This window comes from Panthera pardus, unplaced genomic scaffold, assembly GCF_024362965.1.
Source record: "Panthera pardus isolate Hobbes unplaced genomic scaffold, ASM2436296v1 HiC_scaffold_15, whole genome shotgun sequence".
Lineage (NCBI taxonomy): Eukaryota > Metazoa > Chordata > Mammalia > Carnivora > Felidae > Panthera > Panthera pardus.
Window position 1 is genome coordinate 2,594,362 of NW_026526710.1, and position 13,466 is coordinate 2,607,827.

The window sequence follows — 13,466 nt, forward strand, 5'->3', positions numbered from 1 at the left end:
CTCTTTATACTTTCTATTACTAATTTTCTTTTTCTTATTTAAAAAAAAAAAATTTTTTTAACGTTTTTATTTATTTTTGAGACAGAGAGAGACAGAGCATGAACGGGGGAGGGGCAGAGAGAGAAGGAGACACAGAATCGGAAGCAGGCTCCAGGCCCTGAGCCATCAGCCCAGAGCCCGACGCGGGGCTCGAACTCATGGACCGCGAGATCATGACCTGAGCTGAAGTCGGACGCTTAACCGACTGCGCCACCCAGGCGCCCCTCTATTACTAATTTTCTAGTGAAATTTTCCCCAACCTCCAATGGCTGTTATCAACCAGAGATGAGTGGAAAGAAGTGCTTGATAAAGGTTTAGAAACTGAACACTTCCTAATTCACCTCGAAAGCTGAAAGCCACCTAAGAATATTTGAGGAATGTATTTATTACTATTATTTTTTGCAGACACAAAAGCCCTATATGAGTCCCAGCCGATCCTATTATTTTGAAGACCCTCAGTAGAAACAAAAGATAGAAACCACTCAGTGTCTATGTTTTTCTCTTTGTTCAAAGCATTTGAAGAATCAGGTCTGACAGTTCCCCAGTGAAACCGTAAGTATCAGATTCTTTTGTATGATAGCAGATACTGGAGGAAGATTGTAGATAGTAGGAAATTCACACAAAAAAATGTTTTCCAGTGACCAAGTGGAGTGTTGGCTGCTTTTCATGTTTTTGTTTTGGTTTGCTTTTTAGGCTGTAACTCTTGTTTCATTGCACCACCTGCTGGTGACTTCTCAGAATTTCTGTTTCTTCCAACAAAAGGCAAAAAGTTTGTTTAACCAAGATTTAACAGATATTCCTTTTCCTCCCACCTAAAAAACTACCATTCCCAAAGCTTACGTGGTAGAAATACTTCAGTGCTCTTCATCTTTAATAAAACAAAACACTTGATTCCAAATTTTCAACACTGAGAACATTTTTTTATTGTGACATATATTCAGAAAAGTACATATATATTTTTGTATACAGTTTAAATAATAATTATAAATATAATCTGTGCAACTAAGACCGACATCAAGAATAAGATTGCCATCACCTGGATAACCCCATGTTCCTCTTCCCTGATCATAAATTTCTCCCTCCCTCCCCACAAAGGTAACCACTATTTCGATAGTCATTTCAGCATGTACTACTTTTGTAACAAGAAAACAATTCAAGTACTAATTTTAAAAACCAGTGTAAAAATTTGATGCAGCTACTTAAACTGGAAATTTCCATGATTATCCCTGCATTTAACAAATATCTACTGAGTTCAACATTATTATAGTCATGAATAAAAGTCAAATGATGAGATACCATTTAACACCCACTAGGATGGCTAAAGTCAAAAAGACAGACAATACCAGGAGCTGGCTCAGTCAAGGGAGTGTGTGACTCAATCTCAGGTTTGTGAGTTTGAGCCCCACTTTGCATGTGGAGTTACCTGAAAAAATTTTTTTTAATTTTTAAAATTTATTTTAAACAAACAAACAAATAAACAAGGGCACCTGGCTGGTTCAGTCAGCAAAGCATGCGACTCTCGATCTCAGGGACGAGAGTTCCAGCCCCATGTTGGGCGTGGAGCCTACTAAAAAAAAAAACAATTAGTCACCATCTGTCCCTAGACAACATTATTACAATATTATTGACTATTCATAATTCTTTGTTAAGCTATACATGTTTTTTGCATTTTCCTATATGCAGATTTCACAAGCAAAAACTTTCCCTCCTTCCTTCATTCTCTCTTTTGAAATTTCCCAAAATAAAATAAAAAGCAGAAAAAAATCAAACATCTTTGTAACGTGATGCTTTCATTTTTTCCATTCTATACTCAAGGGCTCTCTCCCCTTGTTAGTTACCCTCACGGTACGGTGTAGGGGGCAGGCATCACCTTTACTTCCTTTCATTGAGAAAGGAGATTTGAAGCCTTGTTTCGTCATAACAACAATGCTACAAGGCAGAAAAACTGAGAAGTGTTGTGTTACGAATCAGGATTGCCCTCCCTTTGAAGATCTTCCAAGATCTTTTGTGTGATGCAGTATTTAACATGACATACACTACATGTAAGTAGGAGATCTGTCTAGCTTTGCTCATTTTTGCAATCCCAGCGCCAGGCACAGTGCTTGGCACACAGCAGGCAAAAACATATATTATTTATAACAAGTTTTAAGATGTGAGTCGCTTACCATAAAATTCACTCTTTAAAGTGCACAATTCAGGGGGCGCCTGGGTGGTTCAGTCAGTTGACTTTGGCTCAGGTCATGATCTCAAGGTTCTGGGTTCAAGCCCCGCATCAGGCTTGCTGCGGTCACAGCACAGAAATTGCTTTGGACCCACTGTCTCCCCCTCTCTCTCTGACCCTCCCCCACTCATGCTCGCTCTCTCTCAAAAATAAACAAACATTTTTTAAAAAACAATGCACAAGTCAGTGGTTTTTAGTATACTCAAAGATTCGTGCAGCCATCAGTACTAATTCCAGAACATTTTCATCACCCCAAAAAGAAACCTCACATCTTTAGCAACCAGTCTCTTCCCCCTCATCCCCATTCTCTGACCATCACTAATGTACTTTTTGTTTCTATGGATTTGCCTATTTGGGACATTTTTAAAAATTTATTTATTACCTATTTTATTTTTTTGAGAGAGGAGGAGAGAGCGTGAGCCAGGGAAGAGGGGGAGAGGCGCCCCAATGGTAACTACATTTATCACGGTGAGCATTGAGTAATGAATAGAAGCACTGACTCGATATGTTGTACACCTGTAATATAACACGGTATGTCAATTGTACTTCAATACATTTTTTAACTAAAAAAAAAGAAAGAATATATTCGCCTAAGGCAAGGTTACTCATACTTTCAGTTTCACCAGATCATACCAAAGTGTCTTCCAAAGTGGTTCATACTCCCTAAGAGTTCAAACCTTCTGCCTTTTTGAAGTACCTTTGAAAAGTGTGTTGATGGTTTACAAAAAATCTAAGTGGGTTTTCATGAAAGCTGCTTTTGGGCTATTTGAAATGGGGAGATAGTGCCACCTGCCCGAAAAAGCACTCTAAAAAATTTACCAACTGCTCAGCACCTCCCAGCTCTCTACCTGGGTTGACGACAGGGCAAACATCACCATGTATACATTTTCCAGCAGCGCCTGGCTGGCTCAGTCAGAAGACCATGCAATTCTTTTTTTTTTTTTTTTTTTTTTTTTTTAATTTTTTTTTTCAACGTTTTTTATTTATTTTTGGGACAGAGAGAGACAGAGCATGAACGGGGGAGGGGCAGAGAGAGAGGGAGACACAGAATCGGAAACAGGCTCCAGGCTCCGAGCCATCAGCCCAGAGCCTGACGCGGGGCTCGAACTCACGGACCGCGAGATCGTGACCTAGCTAAAGTCGGACGCTTAACCGACTGCGCCACCCAGGCGCCCCCATGCAATTCTTGATCTCAGGGTCATCGGTTCGAGTCCCACTTTGGGTTGTAAGATTACTTAAAAAAATAAAACTTGGGGCGCCTGGGTGGCTCAGTCGGTTGAGCGTCCGACTTCGGCTCAGGTCATGATCTTGCAGTCTGTGAGTTCAAGACCCGCGTCGGGCTCTGTGCTGAAAGGTCAGAGCCTGGAGCCTGCTTCCAATTCTGTGTCTTCCTCTCTCTGCCACCACCCCCCCCCCCCCCGCCCTGCTCATGCTCTGTCTCTGTCATAAATAAAAATTAAGAAACAATTTTTAAAAAATAAAACTTAAAAAAATACATTTTCCACAGACCTTCGATGTGGACAGGTGTTAACTGTTTACAATGCACTTTCACAAACATTTTCATTTAATCCTCATAACAATCCTGAGAGGTAAATGTTTTTATTGTGTATTTTATGGATGAGGAAACTGAGATTCAGAGAGTGAAAGCTGTCCAGGGGTGCCTGGGTGGCTCAGTTGGTTAAGCATCTGACTTCAGCTCAGGTCATGATCTCACAGTTCTTGAGTTTGAGCCCCATGTCGTCTGCACTGACAGCTTGGAGCCTGGGGCCTGCTTCAGGTTCTGTATCTCCATCTCTCTCTCTGCCCCTTCCTCGCTTGCTTGCATGCTCTCAATCTCTCTCTCTCTCTCTCTCTCTCAAAAATAAAACAATGAGAAAAAAAAAAAAAGGAAAGAAAGCTGTCCAGATTACCCAGTAAATTACAGTGCAGGGGCTTGTCCCAGGTTTCTTTTTGTTTTTGATCACACCATTGCTACGAATCCGACAAAGTAGCTTGTACAGAAAATTTTGTTGTAAAGGACTCATTGTAACCAGATCAACAGAGCACTCACTCCACACTCCCTAGGCAGAGTGTACTTCCTATACTCCATTTGAGATTTGGTCATGTAGCTTGTTTTGTCCGTTACCAAAGATTTAAAAAGCATTTGAATGAATAGGCTTGCTCTCTCACACTCCTGCCGTTGCAGTTAAAGTATTTCTGAGCTGCCCGTTGATCCCAGAGGGACAATGAGAGACACTCGGTGCAGAACTGCCTTAACCAAGGCCAGCCTGGACCAGCAAAACTGAATAAGCTACAGAAATGTTCTTTGCTGGATGCCACTGAGAAACAGGTTGCTGTTTGTTTTACCACAAAAACTAACAGATAACTATCTGGGATACAGGAATAGGTTTGTAATACCGAACTCTTCCTTGGAAAGGTACCTAAGATCAGGAGATTTTCTTTTTGTATTTTAAATTTTTTTAAGTCTATTTATTTATTTTTGAGAGAGACAGAGACAGCATGAACAGGGGAGGGGCAGAGAGAGAGGGAGAGAGAAAGAGAATCCCAAGCAGGTTCCACACCGTCAGCGCAGGCCTGAAGCGGGGCTCGAACCCGCGAAACCATGAGATCATGACCTGAGCTGAAACTGAGTCGGATGCATAATCAACTGAGCCACCCAGGCACCCCATGAGATTTTCTTATTAATAATTTATATTTAGGGCCTGCGATGGCCTAAATGCTTGTGTCCCCCCAAATTCACATGCTGGAACTCCAATGCCCAATGTGCTGGTATTAGGAAGTGGGGCCTTTGGGAGGTGATTAGGCCATGAGAGTGGAGCCTCACTAATGGGATTAGTGTCCTTATAAAAGAGATCCCACAGAGCTCCCTAGCCCCTTCTACCATGTGAGGAAACAAGTCTGTAATCTGGAAGAGGGCATTTACCTGACCAGGCTGGACTTCCAGCCTCTAGACTGTGAGATATAAAATTCTGTTGTTTATAAGCCACTCAGCCTGTAGTATTTTGTCACAGAAGCCTGAATGAACTAAAGCAGAGCCTAACGTTTTGAGTTTTGAATGAGGTCCATATCATTTATAACACAATCTCAATTTCATTCAACATTTTAGAAATATAGTTATATATTGTTGCCTTTAAACATTTGACCTTTAAAGCCAAAAAATATTTACTATATTTACAGAAAAGACTTGCTCAATGATAATTTACCCCCTGGCTCTGGGAGGTGGGGGTCACCCTCCCTGAACAAGAAGGAAGCTCATACATTTGGAGATCTGCCATCAAGAAGGAAAGGGGATCAAACTTCAGTAGCAACCAATAGGGTCTACTGCAGGGAACCACAGCCACCCACTCTACCCGCCCATATTATCATGTGCAGGACATGTGTGAGACACAGGACAAAGTCAGTATCAAATGCAGTGATTATAAAATGGGAGAAAATGAAGTAGGTTGTGGAAAGGACCAGTTTTTCAACCATTCACTGGAGTTAAAAGGATAGTGAGGTGCCTGGCTGGCTCAGTCAGTAGAGCACGAGACTCTTGATCTCAGGATCATGAATTTAAGCCCCACATTGGCCATGGAGACTGCTTTAAAAAAAAAAAAAAGAAAAAAAAGGGGAGTTATTATCTTGATAGGTTTTTTGTCATCTTTTAATGAGCCAGAGACAATACAATTATATTTTATTCATCAATCCATTTATTCATAAAGTAGTTTTTTAAGGACCTATGGGAAACTATTCACTTCCAAGGGCTGTTGTAACACAGTTCCACAAACTAGGGGCCTTTAACAACAGAAATGTCTGGTCTCTGGGGCACCCAGATGGCTCAGCTGGTTGAGTGTCCAACTTCAGCTCAGGTCATGATCTCACAGTTCGTGGGTTCATGTCCCATGTCGGGCTTTGCGCTGACAGCAAGAAGCCTGCTTCGGATTCTCTCTCTCCCTCTCTCTCTCTGCTCCTCCCAGGCTCACTCATGCTCTCTCTCAAAATAAATAAAATAAATATTTAAAATGTTTTAAAAGAAATTAAGAATTTCAAAATGGTGACAGCAAAGCATTAAGCCAAACACAAAGCCCTTCTTAGCATGAGGCCTGTGTGAATCCTCTAAGGGGAAAATGGTACTAATGGGTATATTTTGAGTCAATTTAAGGTTTGTTTGCTTTTTCACTATTTTTCTGTGTTCCTTGCAAGGCATTTATGAAGCAGTTCATTCTTTCTACAACAGGTGCATTCTTGGGTTAGGACCCTTCTTTTCTTTTTTTTTTAATGTTTTATTTATTTTTGAGAGAGACAGAGTGCGCGTGCGCGAGCGGGGGAGGGGCAGGGAGATTCGGAGACAATCTGAGGCAGGCTCCAGGCTCTGAGCTGTCAGCACAGAGCCCAACAAAGGGTTTGAACCCATGAGCCGAAGCCAGATGCTTAACCAACTGAGCCACCCAGGAGCCCTGACTTAGGATCCTTCTAAGATCCAATCTCTCAAGGAGGAGATAGTTTAAGGAGATGGGAGCTATCCAAAAGGGAAAAATCTTCTCCCCAGCTCCATAGAATGTCTGAGTAACTTCATCAGAATACCCAAGAATCACTTTTCCTTTCCCTTCAGTTTTTGAATCCTTGATTAGGATTTATAACTCTTGGCATGGAGGTTTCTCTGCTCACCAGCTTGAGACGTTCTTAGAGTTTTCCAGCTTCTCCCTGTTTAACCGGGTCTCTGTGGTCCAAAAGTCACCTTCTGCCTCATCCCCTGTATCAAAGGAAGTTCAAGAAAACACACGAGTTCCTGACCACTGGCGTCTAATCTCCTCTCCCCCCAGGCTACCCCACTTTGCTCATAGGACACCACCTGCCATCTTGAGGTCAAGACAGTCTTCAGAGTCACTTTGCACCATCATACCCACTTTCAAGACCTTGCCCAGGGGGAGTCCTATCCCTGAGCCCCACAGTGTGAACTCTCCAAGGATAGGGGTTGAATTGTTACATTCATCTTTGAATCTCTAGTATCCAGTAAGGTGCACACGTATGAAACATAATATGCTTTCCACAAATGGTTATGGAATAAAGTTGATGAACTGACACAAGGGACCTTCAAAACATTTACAATTTTAACGACACAAAATCACTTACCTTGATGCAGATTTCTTTCTTTTCCGGCTCTTATTTAATGTATCTTCCTAACGGCTTCCTGACTAGGGACGAACGTTTCTGTGGTTGAGAACATACGCTGGTTTGTTTTTTTTTTGTTTTTGGCCAGAATACTTGTTCTCCAACTGGGCATATAGGCATTCAAATATCTCTTTGACTCCTGAAGTCTTCTAGAAATGTAAGAATTCGGGGGAGGGGGGCGGTGGGGAAGGAAATTTAGGGGAAATCCTCCCTTTCCTTAAAATCTTCATTAAACACACATGTAAACAAAATAATCTTGTAAAACCTTTTTAAAATCGAAAAGTAAGTTCTCTCTGACCATATTCTGGTCTTTACATTTCTAGGCTCAGTAGTTCTGCAGCAGGGCACCTGGGACAGTGTCCGGATTCAGCGTTCCATTCAGCAACACAGATCTTTGCCGCGCTTTCTCCCTCCGCCCTTTAGGCTTTGGAACACGATCCGCCCACTTCCGGCAGGGAGGTCTATAGCGCAGGCGCAACTCCACAGCCTCTCAACAACCCTTGGATCTAGTACTGACGTACGCGCATGTGCAAAAGGGGGCGGGCTGGTTAATAGCGCGGGAGAATCTGGCTCACCGAACTCACGCGACTGTCTCCGCCCACCTAAGTAGGCGGGCGGAGCCGACACCTCCCGCCTCACACACCCAGGTTCAGGCAGCGCACGCGCACTTGAGTGAAGGAACGTGGCGAGGGAAGGAGTTTTAACGCATGCTCATTTAAATGTGGCATGAAGCTTTTTACGTCAGCTTCGTACACCTCCTCCTTTGCTGTCTTAACCCGCCTCTGACTTTTTAAAGGGCCAGAGCACTTTAAAAAAAAAATTTTTTTTTTCTTAATGTTTTTATTTTTGAGACAGAGAGAGACAGAGCATGAGTAGGGAAGGAGCAGAGAGAGAGGGAGACACAGAATTGGAAGCAGGCTCCAGGCTCTGAGCCATCAGCACAGAGCCCGACGCGGAACTCGAACTCACAGACTGTGAGATCATGACGTGAGCTGAAGTCGGACGCTCAACCGACTGAGCCACCCAGGCGCCCCAGGGCCAGAGCACTTTTTCACCCAATCGCTTTTTTAAAAAATTAAGCATTTATGGAGAGCCTAGTATGTGCTGGGCCCAACTTACATTGTCTCCTGTATGCATTTTCCAGTTTTTCCTTTTGCAATAATTACATTAGTTAGTATTTACATGTTTGAGTAAATTTCTTCCCTTGTCCCAGTTGTGCTATTCCCTTGGAGGCAATTCTTTGAAATGAGAGGCAATGTGATGTTCTGGACAGGCCTTCCTAGGTCAAGAGGTCTGAGATTGAATCCTGGCTCAGCCACTTCCTTGGTCTTTTAACTCTGGATAGGTATCTAACTTGTGAACCTGAAGTTGATTTTTTTTAAGTGAAGATAAGAATTCCTACCTGTCTTAGAGGATTGTTGTGAAAAGTACTTTCTTTTTTTAAAGAATGTAACAAGTTCTATGCCTCACACCAGCTACCTGTTATATAAATAATGGTCATTAAGTGGAATCAGAAAATAGTTTTATAGTTTCTGTAAGATAATTCCAGATGGTTTTTCAAGAGCATTTACCTAATTGCCTGGATGGCTAGCAGTATGTAATGGTGCCTCTTTCCCCACAGTGCTGCCAATATCACAGTCTATCATTTTTACACATTTTTCCTAGTCTAGACAGTATGTAATGGTATGGCAGGATTATTTTAACTTTCATTTCTTTAATTGCTGGTGAGGCTGTGCATTTTTCTTTGAGATGATTTATTAGCTGTGTTTGTTTGCCGAACAACTATTTTCAAACCCTGTAATTTCCACTGGCTTACCCCTGCAGACATTATGTTAGGTTCTGACAGAGAATTTTGCTGATCGATTAAAAAGAGAGAAAAAAAAAAAAAAGGATTTGGCAGAGAAAGAGAAATGAAACTTTCCAAGGAAGGGTTAGAGGCAAGAGATGAGCTCATCCCGAAAGCAGCACTTTCCAGTAGAACTTTCTATGATAAAGGAAATGTTCTGTATCTGCAATGTCCCATATAGTAGCCAGTTGCCACACATGCCTACTAAATACTTGGAATATGACTAGTGGGACTGAGGAATTGTTATTTTTATTTAACTTAAATTTCCATATAAATAGCCACCTCGTTGATAGAGTAACCCTAGAGATTAGGAAAAAAGGAGAGAAAGGAGGGAGAAAGAGGGGCCCTACAGAGTCACTCCTCGGAAGTGGCCTCATGTTTATGGAGGGACTCAAATTTGGACTTTAGGCACTGTTCCCCAGAAGACAGTTCCAGAGACTGCCAGTCTGACAAGAAGGCTATGTTCAGTTTAAAAAATCTATCAAGCTATACATTGATGATATTTCCACTTTTCTATACATATTTTACACTTCAACAAAAAGTTAAACAACATGTGCTGCACTTTGTATTACCCTCTGTAGGCATTTCTCTGATTTTTAATTTAACAGAATTTAAACTGAAAAGTGGCCTGTGACTCACTCTGGTCATCTGAAAACCCCTAGAGGGCGCTCATCCTGCATCAAAGACTTTGTGAAAAAACTATTCAGAGAATTCAGGAATCCTACAACTCACCCATTTAAAGAGTACCATTCAATGGTTTTCAGTATGTTCACAGAGTTGTGCAGCCATCATCCCAGTCAGTTTTAGAATATTTTCATTACCCCTGAAAGAAAGCTCAAGCCCTTAACTATCACCTTCCTAACTTCTCATCTTCCCTTCTAAGTAACCACTAATTTACTTTCTGTCTCTGCAGATTTGCTTATTCTGACATTTCCATTCACATGACCTTTTGTGTCTGGCTTCTTTCACTTAGCAAAATGTTTTCAAGGTTCATCCATGCTTCAGCATGTATCAGTGTTTCATTCCTTTTTATGGCCGAATAATATTCCATTAGATGGACAGATGACATTTTGTTTATCCATTCATATTTAAAAAAATTTTTTTTTTAAGTTTATCTATTTTGAGAGCGAGAACACAAGCGGGGGAGGAACAGAGAGAAGGAGAGAGAATCCCAAACAGGCCCTGTATTTTTTTTTTTTTTTAATTTTATTTTATTTTTGGGACAGAGAGAGACAGAGCATGAACGGGGGAGGGGCAGAGAGAGAGGGAGACACAGAATCGGAAACAGGCTCCAGGCTCCGAGCCATCAGCCCAGAGCCTGACGCGGGGCTCGAACTCACGGACCGCGAGATCGTGACCTGGCTGAAGTCAAACAGGCCCTGTATTAATGCAGCTCTCAAACTCATAAACCATGAGATCATGACGTGAGCCAAAATCAAGAATTGGACGCTCAACCGACCGAGCCACCCAGGCACCCCTATCCATTCATCTTTTAATAGACATTTGAGTTCTCTCCATCTTTTGTCTATTATGTACACCAGAGAGTTTTGCTGGTCCTCACAGGTGGGTCCTTCCTGCCACTTCTGGGAAGCCTGAGACCCAGGTTAATCAGCATCAGAAGGCCCCTTCTCATTTTATGCAGATGGTCCTCTCAGGAGTGGATTTCAGTGTGAATGGACCCCCTAGGATTGACAACTCAGCAACTATTGGATGAAATCTGCAAGGATTTCTGGAGAGGACAGAGCCTCCAGGCTTTCAGCCAAAGCTTTGTGCTCAGGAAAGCATAAGTAGGAGCATGTCTCCTCAAGGGGATGTTTATCTGTGGGTGTATAGAGGAGCCCCTCTGACCCCAGACCACACAGGAGAGCTCTCTTCACCCCAGGCTTTACAAAAGATCCTTGGGAGGAGCCCAGCTAAATTCTAGCCACTCAAGTCTGGCAAGTAATTATCAGAAGGGTCTTTGGACCCGAGCCCTCTTGGCACTTCAGTATTGGGAAGTGGCCAGTCTGTAGAGCCTACTTAGGAGTTTGAGAATAATGCTACCAGATTCTGACCCCATAGGAAGAATGATGTCATAGATTTGTAACCTGCCCGTCCAGCTGGCCTGTGGATGCAGGTAAACCTTAATCTGCTCCACATTCTTCTCCAGGGGACAGTTCTAGCTTCCCTGAGTCAGGACCTTTATTAGAGGCCATCAAAGGTCTCCTTGCAGTGGTGGGACTGTGACTCGGGCCTTGGGAGAGGGAGAGAGGAGATTCTAGACCATGAGGCACTACTCAGTGGGTGGCAGGGTGGTTCTGGATAAAGTCACAGGCCAAGGACAGTTTGTACTAGGGTAAAGCCTGCTGGACCTGTGGGCCAGGCATCTGAGGAGGAGAGGAGAATGTCGTGAGAAGAACCACAGCATTAGTAGTATGACTGGCCAGGGGCAGACTCCAGACCCTACCTGGGCCACTCATGAATTTGGGATCGGAATTCAAAAAGAGCCAATTCATTGTGAGTGGTTATATAACCAAGGTATATAAAAGGCAGCTCTTTTCCACCACAAGCATGAGAAAGCTGAGTGAAGGAGACACACAGAGAGATGGAGAGACCAAGTGAGACAAAGAGGATGGCTTTGCTGTGAACAGCTTTCCAACACTCTTGTATCATTAATAAATTTCCTTTATGAGGTAGTACGAGATGTCTCTACTTGCAACCAAAGGGAACCTTGGATGAGGCAAGAATTTACACAGAGCAGTTACCCTCTGCTGAGAGGAAGACACACACCCAACAAATTAACTATAAGTGATGCAATGAGTGTGGAAATCAGAGCAAAAGTCCCATTCCAAAATAAACCAAAAAACCAAAACCAAAGCAAACAAGCAAACAAAAAAGTTCCATTCCAATTGGAATGAAGAACAAAGCAATGAAGGAGAGTCTATTGATGATCAGAGAAAAGGCCATCAAAACAAGATTTTGGGGGGCACCTGGGTGGCCCAGTTGGTTAAGCATCTGACTTTGGCTCAGGTCATGATCTCACAGTTGGTGGGTTTGAGCTCCCCACCAGGCTTTCTGTTGTCAGCACAGAGCTCTCTTCAGATCCTCAGTTCCTCTCTTTCTCTGCCCCTTCCCTGCTTATGCACGTGCCCCCCCCCCCCCACCTGTCAAAAACAAAAACACCTGAAGGAGAGGAAGGAATGATGATCTAGGCCGATATCTGTAGGAACAGATATCCTGGCAGAAGGCACAGAAGAGGCAAAGCCCCTGAGGCAGGAACATGCCCAGCATTTTCCAGGAACAGCAAGGGAGCACGTGTGTGGCTGGAGCAGAGTGAGACTGGGTGCCAGAAGTAGGCGACAGGTTCAGAGAGGAAAGGGGAGGTGGGTGCGCAGATGACAGGGAACTTTGGAGGGACTGTGGCTTTTACTGAGTGACCAGGGAGCCACTTCAAGGATGTGAACTGAGGAGGGAGAAGTGACTGGGGCTGACTTGTGTCCATGTAAAATACACGCATATTCAAGGGGTGGAGGGTCTGTACAGCTTCCATCAGATTCTTTTTTTTTTTTTTTTTTTTTAACGTTTATTTTTGAGAGACAGAGCACCAGCAGGGAAGGGGCAGAGAGAGAGAGAGAGAGGGGGAGACACCGAATCCGAAGCAGGCCCCAGGCTCTGAGCTGTCAGCACAGAGCCCACGCGGGGCTCCAACCCAGGAACCCTGAGATCATGACCTGAGCGGAATTCAGAAGTCAGATGCTTAACCGACTGAGCCACCCAGGCGCCCCAGCTTCCCTCAGATTCTTCAAGGTGTCTAGTAGACCCCTGATGAGACTCAGAACCGGTGTGATGTTGGTTTTCCCTTCATATTTTGCCTCTTTGTCTTCGAAACGTGGCACAAAAGGCTTTAACCTTTTTCTGTCTGCTTAGGGTTTTGTATTTGCCCAGAAGACCCCAGATGGGAGAGGGGCGCCGCATGGCAAGGGCAGTAGCCTCCCGGGACACACTGGGGCCCACGCTCCGCGGTTATCGGCTGTGGGGTCTTCGGGCTCGCCCACCAGCCTTTGGCCATCAGGCCTATGTACCAGCGGCCCTCGACCTCCACAGGTCCTAAAACATCCTTCCCCACGCCTGCGGATCTGCACCCTTCCGGCTGCTCAGCGAGCGCAGTCTCCGCAGGAAGGGGCGGGCACTGCCGGTGGCTTTGCTGGGGCCCCGCGTTGCCATAGCGAC

The 13,466-nt window shown here is 43.7% G+C and overlaps 1 long non-coding RNA gene across 1 annotated transcript; it reads right to left on the reverse strand.

Moving 5' to 3' along the window:
* Nucleotides 1-3,843: 3,843 nt before the first annotated feature.
* LOC109277690 (uncharacterized) lies at nucleotides 3,844-7,983 on the reverse strand. The gene is made up of 4 exons (XR_008422107.1): nucleotides 7,677-7,983; nucleotides 7,373-7,560; nucleotides 6,908-6,992; nucleotides 3,844-4,102 (listed from the first exon to the last, which is right to left on the reverse strand). It is a non-coding gene; the product is annotated as an uncharacterized LOC109277690 (long non-coding RNA).
* Nucleotides 7,984-13,466: the final 5,483 nt, after the last annotated feature.